At 40.5% G+C, this 13,908-nt stretch overlaps 1 protein-coding gene across 2 annotated transcripts in view; it reads right to left on the minus strand.

Moving 5' to 3' along the window:
• LOC109031667 (G-protein coupled receptor Mth2) overlaps positions 1–13,908 on the minus strand; it is a 95,625-nt gene extending 81,717 nt beyond the window's left edge. The window contains exon 1 of one of the 2 annotated variants that reach the window (XM_072306358.1): positions 13,004–13,908. The gene's annotated coding sequence lies outside the window, so the exon portion shown is untranslated. The remainder of the gene's footprint in view (positions 1–13,003) is intronic. The other variant, XM_019043325.2, reaches the window with a different exon arrangement.

Raw genomic sequence — 13,908 nt, forward strand, 5'->3', positions numbered from 1 at the left:
CGGGCGTCCTAGGCAGCGGATTTGAGTAGGAATAATTTTAATCAACTCCTCATTACAATTGCTGAGCGTGTACCAATTTTAAAGGAAATCGCTTCGGCCAATTTTTATCTAGGGGGGGCATAGTGAGTGGGAACAGCAGCTTTATATAGAGTAACTAGTCGTGATTAGCTCGCTTTGCGAGCTGACACGTCTAGCCGGGGAGTGCCCCTGGACCCCCGTTCTACGCTTCGCGACGAACTTGCGACTCGCTCCGCGAGCCGCCACCGCCCCGCACAGTTTTTAACATTGATGAGGAGACAACATCTATGTCTTAATCTTCTTTTTCACCAAATTGTACAGAAATTGATGTTCTGGGAGTCCGGACCGCGTTTTCGTGCGGGGCCGCCATCTTGGATTTGGAAATGTTGAAAATCGGACCTAAAATTCTAATTTCCCTTCGAAATACACCTCCTAATACCGAATTTCACAAAAATCGATGGATCGGAAGCCGAGATTACAATTTAGACCATGTTCGCCATTTTTGATTTTTGAATTTTGAAAATCGGACCTAAAATTCTAATTTCCCGTCGAAATACACCTCCTAATACCGAATTTCACAAAAATTGATGGATCGGAAGCCAAGATAGCAATTTAGACAACGTTCGTCATCTTGGATATTTGAATTTTGAAAACCGGACCTTAAATTCTAATTTCCCGTCGAAATATACCCCCTAATACCGAATTTTTAGGCCACGGCCGCCATCTTGGATTTTGAAATTTTGAAAATCTAACCAAAAATTCGAGTTCCCCGTCGAAAAGTACCCTGGATACCGAGTTTCACGAAAATCGATATAACAGGAGCCGACTGAGCATTTTAGGCCACGGCCGCCATCTTGGATTTTGAAATTTTGAAAATCTGACCAAAAATTCGAGTTTCTCGTCGAAAAGTACCCTTGATCTCCGAGTTTCACAAAAATCGATCAAACAGGAGCCGACTTGGCATTTTAGGCCATGGCCGCCATCTTGGATTTGGAAATTTTGAAAATCTGACCAAAAATTCGAGTTTCTCGTCGAAAAATACCCGAGGATACCGAGTTTCACGAAAATCGATCAAACAGGAGCCGACTTAGCATTTTAGGCCACGGCCGCCATCTTGGATTTGGAAATTTTGAAAATCTGACCGAAAATTCGAGTTTCTCGTCGAAAAATACCCGAGGATACCGAGTTTCACGAAAATCGATATAACAGGAGCCGACTGAGCATTTTAGGCCACGGCCGCCATCTTGGATTTTGAAATTTTGAAAATCTGACCAAAAATTCGAGTTTCCCGTCGAAAATTACCCCCGGATGCCGAGTTTCACGAAAATCAATCAAACAGGAGCCGACTTAGCATTTTAGGCCACGGCCGCCATCTTGGATTTTGAGATTTTGAAAATCCGACCAAAAATTCGAGATCCCCCGAGAAAAATACCCCCGCTTACCAATTTCCATAAACATTCGTCGAAAAATACCTCCTAAAACCTTAAATTTCGTCTATAAGGCAGTGACGTCACGCAACAGGATTGAACCTGTTCGGCGCGATGCGCGTAAACAACCGCGTATCTCCAATGTAATACTATATGGAGAAATAACTTTTCGCTCTTGCGGGCATCCGAGGCAGCGGATTTGAATGGAAATAATTTTAATCAACTCCTCATTACAATAGCTAAGCGTGTACCAATTTTAAAGGAAATCGCTTCGGCCAATTTTTCTCTAGGGGGGGCAGAGTGAGTGGGAACAGCAGCTTTATATAGAGTAATAAAATAATAATAATAATGAGGGTAAGTGAACTCCCTGAAAGGCTTTTCGAGGATCGGGAACTGTTCTCCGCATTTGACGTTTTAACCATTCAGGAGCCAAAATCGCCGCCATCTTGGATTTTGTGCATTTCCGTGGGTCGAGGGGTCCCGATTATAGAGTGTTTCTGAACACTCTAATCAGAATGACTGCCGAGTTCGGCCTTCGCATGGTCCAAATCAGTACCATTTGGCATGAGATGTTTTTTTCTCCTTTTTTTTTGGAATCGGTGACCTCGAAAACGGATATCTGGAGTGTTTACTCCTCTCTTTGCTCCTCATTTGACGTTTTAGCCACTAAAGAGCCAAAATCGGCCGCCATCTTGGATTTTGATCATTTCCGTGGGTCGAGGGGTCTGTATGACAATTTTTTTGGAATCTACGATTCAAAAAACATGAGTATCGACACCTCTCTTGACGTTTTGTGCCGTTTCACCAACGTTTCAATTTCAGCCTCCATTTTGGCCGCCATCTTGTTTTTGGGGCCTTGGCATCAAAATCGGATAGTCCACCAAAGATTTTCTCATTCTAGGGACCAAAATGAAGGAGTAAACTTGCATCACAAACGTGCAAACGGGGCGTAATTTTTGAACACATGCTTCCCTGACTATGCAATAAATCGCCTTTTTCCGTCATTTTTGAGCATTTCCGGCCGATTTTCATTTCCGTTTAGATCCGTGCCCCATCGATGCACGTTAGTAAGTGTTTATTACTCGAAAGTATATACCTTAAGGTTGAAATAGAGAGAGAAAATTGGAAATTGCAGTTACAATCTATGGAAAGCATCGGTTACGGTGTGAAAAATCGTCTTTTTGCGTCAATTTCGAGGATTTTCGGTCGGTTTCCGGTTTCCATCAGGCCGTTAATCGATCGGTAAATGTATGAAAAACGTCGATAGTCTGATTTTATACATCTTAGAGGGTAAACTGGGGGAAAACATCGTTAATTGAAGTGTTCACTATCGAAATATTTGGATTAAAATGTAAAAAATCGTCTTATTTTACCAATTTTTGACCTTTTTTGGCCTATTTGAATTTTGTTAGGCCCTTAACCGTCCGATAACCATTGAAAAAAGTATATCAACCAAAAGTATATATCTTAAGCTTGAAGTATAAAAAAAATTGAAAATCGGAGCGACTGTTTTTTAGATAATTCAGTTTGAACATTGAACACTTTTTTGAATATCGCTAAAATTCACCCCATCTTTGGGGGTCGATATCTCGCGAACGGGGCGTCGGATGGGAAAACCGTTCGAATTAGTTTCTTATAATGATGTAAAAACCCCGTATACCAATTTTCAGCCAAATCGAAGGGGGTCGGGTTCCGAGCCTGGCACAGTTGACGTGGAATGACCCTGATGGATTTGCCTAAAACTTGGAATTATAGGGTATTTTGGCATAAGATTAACACTTCTGAACTTAGATTTCTAAAAAAACAAATTTTCGGTCATTTTGAATTTTCACCGGCGGCCATTTTGGAAATTTCGGTTTTTTTGAAAATCTAACGTCAAATTCATTTTTCTCGTGTCGAAATACCTCTAGTTACCGATTTTCGCGAAAATCCATCGACAAATAACCTGTGTGAATTTTCGGCCATTTTGAACTTTAACCGGCCGCCATTTTGAAACGGTTTGAGTTATTGACTTCGGGTTTGCGCAAAAAGTTTTCTTTTTTTAGGCTCTTTCGAACGATCACAAAGGGGGTCTTCCTATTTGAAAATTAAAAGTTGGGGGTCCGTTGCCCCCCCCCCCAAGGGAGGCCCCCTGAAAATTTTAGGGGGCCAAAAAGTAGCTCCCTTTGACCTAGGGACATGCCCCAAGTTTCAAATATTTACCTCAATTAGGTAAAAAGTTAGAGGAGGTGGAAGGGACTTTTGAATCACCCTGTATACTCAATTTTTAAATTAAAAATTAACGTATCAAAAATTAATACGTTATCGAGAATCTTCTTTTTTCATGTTAGGAATTAGAACTATTAATGTTTTTTTCTCCTTTTTTTTTGGAATCGGTGACCTCGAAAACGGATATCTGGAGTGTTTACTCCTCTCTTTGCTCCTCATTTGACGTTTTAGCCACTAAAGAGCCAAAATCGGCCGCCATCTTGGATTTTGATCATTTCCGTGGGTCGAGGGGTCTGTATGACAATTTTTTTGGAATCTACGATTCAAAAAACATGAGTATCGACACCTCTCTTGACGTTTTGTGCCGTTTCACCAACGTTTCAATTTCAGCCTCCATTTTGGCCGCCATCTTGTTTTTGGGGCCTTGGCATCAAAATCGGATAGTCCACCAAAGATTTTCTCATTCTAGGGACCAAAATGAAGGAGTAAACTTGCATCACAAACGTGCAAACGGGGCGTAATTTTTGAACACATGCTTCCCTGACTATGCAATAAATCGCCTTTTTCCGTCATTTTTGAGCATTTCCGGCCGATTTTCATTTCCGTTTAGATCCGTGCCCCATCGATGCACGTTAGTAAGTGTTTATTACTCGAAAGTATATACCTTAAGGTTGAAATAGAGAGAGAAAATTGGAAATTGCAGTTACAATCTATGGAAAGCATCGGTTACGGTGTGAAAAATCGTCTTTTTGCGTCAATTTCGAGGATTTTCGGTCGGTTTCCGGTTTCCATCAGGCCGTTAATCGATCGGTAAATGTATGAAAAGCGTCGATAGTCTGATTTTATACATCTTAGAGGGTAAACTGGGGGAAAACATCGTTAATTGAAGTGTTCACTATCGAAATATTTGGATTAAAATGTAAAAAATCGTCTTATTTTACCAATTTTTGACCTTTTTTGGCCTATTTGAATTTTGTTAGGCCCTTAACCGTCCGATAACCATTGAAAAAAGTATATCAACCAAAAGTATATATCTTAAGCTTGAAGTATAAAAAAAATTGAAAATCGGAGCGACTGTTTTTTAGATAATTCAGTTTGAACATTGAACACTTTTTTGAATATCGCTAAAATTCACCCCATCTTTGGGGGTCGATATCTCGCGAACGGGGCGTCGGATGGGAAAACCGTTCGAATTAGTTTCTTATAATGATGTAAAAACCCCGTATACCAATTTTCAGCCAAATCGAAGGGGGTCGGGTTCCGAGCCTGGCACAGTTGACGTGGAATGACCCTGATGGATTTGCCTAAAACTTGGAATTATAGGGTATTTTGGCATAAGATTAACACTTCTGAACTTAGATTTCTAAAAAAACAAATTTTCGGTCATTTTGAATTTTCACCGGCGGCCATTTTGGAAATTTCGGTTTTTTTGAAAATCTAACGTCAAATTCATTTTTCTCGTGTCGAAATACCTCTAGTTACCGATTTTCGCGAAAATCCATCGACAAATAACCTGTGTGAATTTTCGGCCATTTTGAACTTTAACCGGCCGCCATTTTGAAACGGTTTGAGTTATTGACTTCGGGTTTGCGCAAAAAGTTTTCTTTTTTTAGGCTCTTTCGAACGATCACAAAGGGGGTCTTCCTATTTGAAAATTAAAAGTTGGGGGTCCGTTGCCCCCCCCCCCCCAAGGGAGGCCCCCTGAAAATTTTAGGGGGCCAAAAAGTAGCTCCCTTTGACCTAGGGACATGCCCCAAGTTTCAAATATTTACCTCAATTAGGTAAAAAGTTAGAGGAGGTGGAAGGGACTTTTGAATCACCCTGTATACTCAATTTTTAAATTAAAAATTAACGTATCAAAAATTAATACGTTATCGAGAATCTTCTTTTTTCATGTTAGGAATTAGAACTATTAATGTTTCTTTTATTGTGCTCACACTCTTCCTTTTTTGCCCGATGTGAATTAACTAGAACTATTGAATAGAACTATTAATCTTCTGATTGAAATAGAATAGTCCGATAAATGGTCAAGAATAGTCTTGAATATTAAAGTCGAATTGAATAGAACTATTAATATTTAAAAAAAATGTAACGATCTCAGTCATGAAAAATAAAAAGTTATCATGTTACAAACATTTTCGAAAAATTTCATTTTTTTTCTTTATTCTTATTTTTTTAAAGTCAGCGATTCTTCAGTGATTCTTCAAAAAAAAAAATGAAGAGAGAAAATTTTAGAAAAGATGAATTGTATTAAATTCTTTTTAAAAAGATTAAAAATTAATATAAGATGGAATGGAAAAAAAATATAAACATTAAAAAAGTGACGACAGTAATGTTGAATTGGACGATCAAAGAAAATGAAAAACAACGCAGTTAATGGTGAGGAAGAGTCTCACCGGCCCCGAGAATGAATTTTATTCAAGAACTTTTACATAACGGAGCAGCTTATCACTCGAACACAGAAAGAGAGAGAGTAGACACAGCGGGGGGGACAGAGTGAACAACAGGAGGGGAAATAGGGAAAAACAAAAAATCCCGCAAGGCTGAAAAAATTCCCTACAAGTACTTCGACACCTCCCCTCGGTTGGTGAATTTTTACAAAAAATACAAGTAAAATTACAATAAATTTTACAAATTCCCTAGAAGTACTTCAACACCTCCCCTTGGTTGGTACATTTTTTACAAAGAAATACAAGTAAAATTACAATAAATTTTACAAAGAGTGCTTTAAACACAAAATTACAGTAAATTTTACAACAAGTACTCAAAAAAATTACCTTCCCTCAATTTTGGAACAAAAAAATTTTAGTAGCTGACAAAACAAGGAGTCCACGGTACTTATGTGGATATATATGGAAAAAAAAAACTCTGAATACCTACTAGTTCAAGATTCCTGGTTGGAGCCCAATACTTTTGGCAAAGGAATGAGTTTTAGTCCCGCTGAGAGACTTTGTGAACAAGTCAGCTGAATTGTTCTCACTTGCTACATATTCCAATTGGATCGTATTGTCCGTGGTGAGCTCCTTAACACAAAGGAATTTAATTGAAAAATGTTTGCTCTTGTCAGCAATCGTCTCCTTGCTGGCTATATCAATTGCGCCCTGATTATCGCATTGTACGGTGAAAGGTTTCGGGATAAGATGCGAATGGTTTAAATCTCTCAGCAACTGACTCAACCAGACCAGTTCGCAGCAGCATTCATATAAAGCTACATATTCCGCATGTGTGGAGGAACTCGCCACGGATTTCTGTTTGCGGCTCCGCCAGCTTACTGCACCACCACCCAGGGTAATAACATAGCCTGTGATTGACTTTCGGTCAATAGGGTCGTTGGCCCAATCGGCATCAGAAAAACACTGAAAAGTTTCACTTCCCTTAAACACTAGTTTATAATTGCGGGTCTTCTTCAAGTATTTCATTATGCTCTTGATTCCCTTCCAATTCTCAGTGGTTGGTTTAGTGCAGCATTGGCTTAATTTTCCTACGGCGTGAGCAACATCAGGACGAGTACATGTGCTAAGGTATAATAGTTGGCCAATTGCCTTCTGATAGACTTCTCGGTCTATGGGTTCTCCCACTCCCTTCTCTTCTAATCTAGGGACAGTGGGGAGGGGTCGCGTCATCCCCTTACAATTTTGCATGGAAAAATCATCCAGTAATGAGTTGATATATTTTTCCTGACTCAGACAGATTTCATCATTATATCTGGAGAACTGAATTGACAAGAAAGAAGTTACTGGACCAAGATCCTTAATTTTAACAATGTTTCCTAACTCGCCTTTAAATATTTTAATTTCTTTATGGCTGCCTGCCAGCAAAAAATCATCAACATAGACACCTATGATCAGATTGCTACGTACAAAAACACAAGGGTCACTGATGCAGCGTTTAAAATTGAGGCTTTCAAGCTTTTCCCTTAAAAAGGCGTACCAATTCTTGCCTGCCTGCTTAAGGCCGTAGAGACTTTTCTTTAAGAGGCAAGAAAATTTTTCTTTATCAATCTTAGAACCCTCTGGCGGCTCTAGGTAAATCTCCTCTTCGAGGTACTTAACTGTTCAGATAGGCCCCTACCACATCAACGTGATGCAATTCCCACTGGTTAAGTGCAGCAATGTAGGTAATTGCTCTAATCGACTTCTTCTCTACGACAGGGTTAGAAACATCAAAATAATCTAGACCATACCTCTGCCCAAAACCCTGGGCCACCAATCTCGCTTTAAACTTTATAACTCGATTACATGCATCAGTCTTAGTATCAAACACCCACTTACTACCTAAGATTCTTACGTGCGGAGGTGTCTTGACAACAGTCCAAACACTCTGTTCTTCCATGTTCTGTAGCTCTTCTTTGATTGCTTCTTGCCAGTACTTTGAGTCAGGACCACACAGTGCTTCGGAGTAGTTGAGGGGCTTCTTCATTCCACTAGGACGCTGGACAAGTGCGCAGCAGGAACAGGGCTGTTTGGCTATGCGTCCACGATCAGATCGCCGGGGAGCTGGTGCTTCTTCAACGGGTTCTATGTTGACAGGTGCTTCTAACACTGGAGGCTCTGGGGGAATGGCTTCTTCTTGGTTTTCATCCACTGGAGGGGGAATGTGGAGTACAGGGTCCACTGCAGTCTCTACATCGTCTTCACTTTCTTCTTCTTCACTATCAGATTCTTCTACTTGGAGGTTGGCTTCTTCGATGGGGCCCTTAGTTGTTCGCTTATAAGGGAAAACTCCTTCTTCAAACTGGACATCACGGCTGGTAACGATTTTCTTTTGTGTCAAATCCCAAATGCGGTAGGCTTTCATTCCTTCTGGGTAACCCAACATGACTCCTTCCTGGGCTCTGGGATCTAGCTTGTCACCCCGAGGGGTATGGTACCACACTTGGCAGCCAAAAGTCTTGAGATGTTTGTAGTCATCAATTGACAGCTCTCGGTTCAGCCATTTCTCCAGTGGAACTTGATGCTTGATTGCTACTGACGGACTGAGATTTCGAACATGGCACGCTGTGACAAGAGCCTCTGCCCAAAAACTTTTTGGCATTCCAGACTGGATAAGCATGCAACGGACAACATTTAGGAGTGTTTGGTTTTGGCGCTCTGCCAGGCCATTTTGTTGCGGGGTGTAAGCAGCAGAGATTCTTGGGAAAATACCGTTCTTCTCAAAATGGACCTTGAATTGAGTACTCTCATACTCACCGCCTTGGTCTGACTGAAATTCTTTGATCTTCACACCTTGTGCAGCTTCGACCCTTTGCTGATACTTCAGGAATTCAGCAAAAACTTCGCTCTTCTTCTTTATTGGGACAGCGGTGATATGGTTAGAGAAATTGTCGATGAATGTTACAAAATACTTACATCCACTCATGGACTGGCAAGACAAGGGTCCAACAACATCAGAATGGATTCGCTGGAGGACGCCGTCGACCTTGTTATCTTCACTCTTTGGAAAAGGTTTGCGATGAAACTTCCCTTGGATGCATGGTGAGCAGGCATCGCTACTTCTGCCTTTGATGATGGGTTTCAAGGGCTGAATCTTTGAGATGGCTTCTTCGTGAAGATGGCCCAGACGATCATGCCACCTGTTCAGAGTGACTCTGTACGCTTGGTTTGCTTTGAAATCCTCACATTCTGCCTCTATGTCCACAAATGAGCGACCATGCTTGGTAGTTACATAGTAGAGCGTACCAATGCGGCGAGCTGTAAAAACGACTTCCTCTCCATCTAGAACCTTGCAGATGCCTTGCTTCTTCAAAATAGTCATCTTCTTGTCGTCTAGTTTCCCTTCCGAAATCAGGTTGTCTTGCAGTTCTGGGATGTATAGAACTTCGCTTAAGCTTATGTCGTAGCCACCACACTCACCGGACAAGTGCAGGAGTACAGTTCCTCTGCCTTGGACAGCTAGCGGAGCTCCATTGCCCACGGTTACCTCACTCTGGAATGGCTCGTAGGTGGTGAATAGTTCCCTTCGAGGGGTCATATGGTCGGACGCTGCAGAATCTAGTAGCCAGATACCACCATCACCAGGTTGTCGAGTCCTTTTGGTACAAAGAGCCTTGAACCCTTGTGACACGATGGACGTCGAACTCTTCTTATCTTGAGATGGGCCTCCGTTAGCGATTTCTTCCCCATGAGGACAGTCTCGGGCTAGATGACCAGGTTTGTTACACGAAAAACAAACATACTTCTTTAAGCTGGGCTCTTCTTCTTTAGAATTTTTGGGTCCGGGTTTCTTGAACCGGCGATTACGCTTGATATGTAAGGCCTTTGACCCACTTGGATTCTCGGTTTCTTCACTTTTCATCCGCTTTTCTTCTAAAAGCAGTTGTGAGCGGACAAATTTAGATGATAGACTTTCACCATCAGAGCGATAGACACTTCTAACAAATTCAGAGTACCTGCTTCGAGGAAGGCCCATGAGGTAAAAAGCGGCGACAGCACGGTCAGTAAATTCGAGGCCACACTTCTTCAGTTTCCTCAGATAGTTCTGGATGGTACTCATATACGCCATCATTGATTCATCATCTTTCTTCTCCGTATTCACCATTTCTTTCAAGAACAGGGTTTCTTGATAGATATCGTAGGTAGCGCAAACTTCTTCAAGCGCGTCCCACATGGACTTGGCATCGTCTATACCAATCACGTCATCAAGAAAAGAATCACTGACATGCTCTATGATTAAAGCTCTCGCTTGCTGGTTCAACTTCTTCCTACGGTTGATTTCACTAGACGGTAGAGCATCATCATCTTCCACTTCTCTCTCTTCACGGGTGGTTGCATCGACAAAGACAAAAGGACCAAAACCTTGAACGGCGTCCCAACACCCCTTCTTCATCAGGTGTGCCTCCATCCTGACCGACCACACTTCATAATTGTCATCGCCCAAGGTAGGGATTGCGACCTTGTCTTTCGCCATTGCGAACTTCAATACTTTAGAGAGAATTTGACTTACATGCAGTGATTCAGGTTAAGCTCCAAATTCAGGCACCTTCTCCTTTTAGCACAACACGCTACGCACACGCTCGGAATAGGCCACACGGCATCGGGACACTAAACTCGCGGAAAACGCGAAAACGCGACTCGGAACCCAAGTAGCATGGATTGCAATTTCATTGCATTGGATTGTGAGTTGATTGCAATTTTTGCTTGTTGCCTATACGTTCATTTGAAGGCGCTTAAAAAGTTGCAATTTTATTGCAATAAGTTTGCAAGAAATGTAGATTATGCTTGTTGCCTAACCTTCTTTTTCAAGGCACTATAAAGACTGCAATTTCGGTGCAATCATGTTGTAACAAATTCACGCCATGTGCCTGGCATCCAATTCTCTAGTTGTTTTAAAGTTTTTTCGACTTAAATGTCTCACCTAACCCATATAGCCCAACATATTTTGAAAATATTGTCACCTTTATCAAAATATTTTCATGGCAATATTGTAAGTAAAATATTTTCAAAATATTTTTAAAACATTTTAAAGGAATATTTTGAAAATGTTTACAAAAAATATTTTTAAAATAATTCAAAAATATTGCCTGTAAACATGCATGTTAAAAATATTCCTTAAGAAAGTTTTGAAAATATTTTAAAAATATTTTTTGAAAATATTTTTAAGTTCTCAAGTTAGTATGTGGTGTAATTTACACCGGTGTAAATTTAGTGTGAGTACCTATTACGTGATATCGAAAAAAAAAATCAGACAAAAAAAATATGAAAAAAATAAATAACACGAAAAAAAATAAATAATAGGCAAAAGAAAGAAGCCTGAGAAAAACGGCGTTAATCAAATCTATGATGAATGTTGAGCCACGCACTGACGCAATGCATGCGATAACAGCCTTAACAGGCGTGATTTCAACCAAGCTCATCATCAGCTCCCTGTAGCTCAGTGGAAGAGTGCTCCGCTGTGACATTCGCGGGTCGGGTTCAAGCCCACTCAAGGGCGTCCGGTATTTTATGCTGCTAAACGTCGTAGGACATTAGGTAAGCATGGGTTCGAATTATTATAATTTCCCCGGAAAATTTAGGGGTTGAAATTTAAAGGTCGTCAATATTGAAATTTCTTTGCAAAAAAAAAAAATTGCAACTTTTTTACAATGAGGGGGTCAGATGTTGTAAAATAATTGCAATTTTCTTGCAAGAAAGTTGAAATCATCTGGAAATTTTATTTCATTTAAATTGCAATTTTTTCGTTGCAAAATGCTACTTGGGAAGCGTATAAGTCTCATAATCTGGTGAATTGGACGATCAAAGAAAATGAAAAACAACGCAGTTAATGGTGAGGAAGAGTCTCACCGGCCCCGAGAATGAATTTTATTCAAGAACTTTTACATAACGGAGCAGCTTATCACTCGAACACAGGAAGAGAGAGAGTAGACACAGCGGGGGGGACAGAGTGAACAACAGGAGGGGAAATAGGGAAAAACAAAAAATCCCGCAAGGCTGAAAAAATTCCCTACAAGTACTTCGACAAGTAATACGCGTACCTTGTTTCGCTTCAAATTCATCTCTTCGGGTTCAAAAAATCTTAACTCATCAGACCTCATGCAAATTCACTATCACAAATGGTGAGAGCCTAGGTCAATGACTTATATGATGTAAATTCGCCCGACGAGGACATAAACCCCGATGGCTTAGTAGGTAGGGTGTTAGGCTCGTAAACTGTAGGTCCCAGGTTCAGATCCCGATAAGTAGGTAGGCCAAAATTTGCAAGTTGGTCTCGGTACTTGCCATGTGAACTCTTCGACACTTGCAGACATAAGCAATTGAATAATTATTTTCAGCAAAAATTCGATAAATTTATCCATTTTTTGCAATTCATGATTATTAATAAGTAAAACATATGATATTGGTGCAGTCTGCATAGGTACCTCGATGTGACTCTTTACTAAATTAAAAACAACGATTGGCTAGAAATAAGTTAACGTGCCTGGGAAAAACCTACTCTGGCCGGATGCTCGGTCGTTTCCTAATTTTAAACCAACCGTAAGCTTGTAATCAGTGATTGCGCATGAGAGACACGCAACCGTGTCCTGATTTTAAGTAAACGGTTGACTCAGATCAGGATCACAGGTACTCCTTTAATTTCAAACCGAAGGTGATTACTTGATTTCAGGAAATATTTTCGCGTCTCGAAATGTTTCTACTTTTAAGTAAACGTTTTCTAATTCCAAATACACGTGGAGTGCTGGTTTGAGGGAACGCATTTACTTGATCCAATCGAACCCTGTTAAAAGTGTTACATGCCGACTTTTGCATGTATATACAGTTTCATGGAAAATTGGCATGGAATTTTTTTCCATGAAAAAAATTTGGCATGTAAAACTTTTTCCATGAGAAATTTTGGCATGGATATATCATGCGTACCTTGATGACGTCAGCTAGTGGCTAGTTCCACATCGCCTGTCTCCTTCTAGGTTATCTAGGTTATGTCCGCCGCGTGTTCCTCTCCTCTTGCATTCCGGCCAAACTTTATCCCTCCGAATCGAGAGATTCTTCCGAGGGATTTTCACTATTTATGGTTCCGCACGTCACAGGGTGGCCGACTTATGTTTCGGAACAAAAAAAAATACTACATTTGAACACTTTTCACACTGTTTTCGATAGAATATCTAGGAGCACGATGCGCACCGCTGACCGACCCGATATTTCCGTGCGATTGGGAGGTACTATAGCTATGTTTCCATGCGATCGGTGTTGAAACTAAAACATTTCCACCCAACTTACATGTGAACCATTCATTTCCATGCTGTATGGTTTTCACGTTGCGTGTTACTTACTTGATTTACATGCAAGTTGGATGGAAGTAGTCAAGATTTCCATGCCAGTCTCATATAAGTTGGCTATTTCCATGCCAAATCTCATGTAAATCGCCCATTTACATGTCATTTTTCATGTAACACTTTTAGCAGGGAGCTGTGTTGTTTTGGAACAAACTTCCGTTTCTTGTCGATACTTTTTGAGTAAACGACTTACTTGGTCCAAGGCGGCTCCGCTTGATATGTAGGAAACTTTTTTTTCAGTGTGAGAGAGTCCCCTCCTCTGAATTTTGATGGATATCCATTCGATTTCATCAGCAACGTATACTAAGGTACTCTATTTGAAACAAATATGGGCACGTCTTTACCCTGCTAAAAATGGTGAGTACAAATGAGTAGAAAATTAAAGTCATATGAATAGAATTTCAATTCATATGAATAGAATTTCAACTCATATGAATAGAATTTAACTAATATGAGCAGAATTTCTCTATTTACTTTTCGCCGACTCAT

The sequence above is a fragment of the Bemisia tabaci genome, chromosome 1, assembly GCF_918797505.1.
Source record: "Bemisia tabaci chromosome 1, PGI_BMITA_v3".
Lineage (NCBI taxonomy): Eukaryota > Metazoa > Arthropoda > Insecta > Hemiptera > Aleyrodidae > Bemisia > Bemisia tabaci.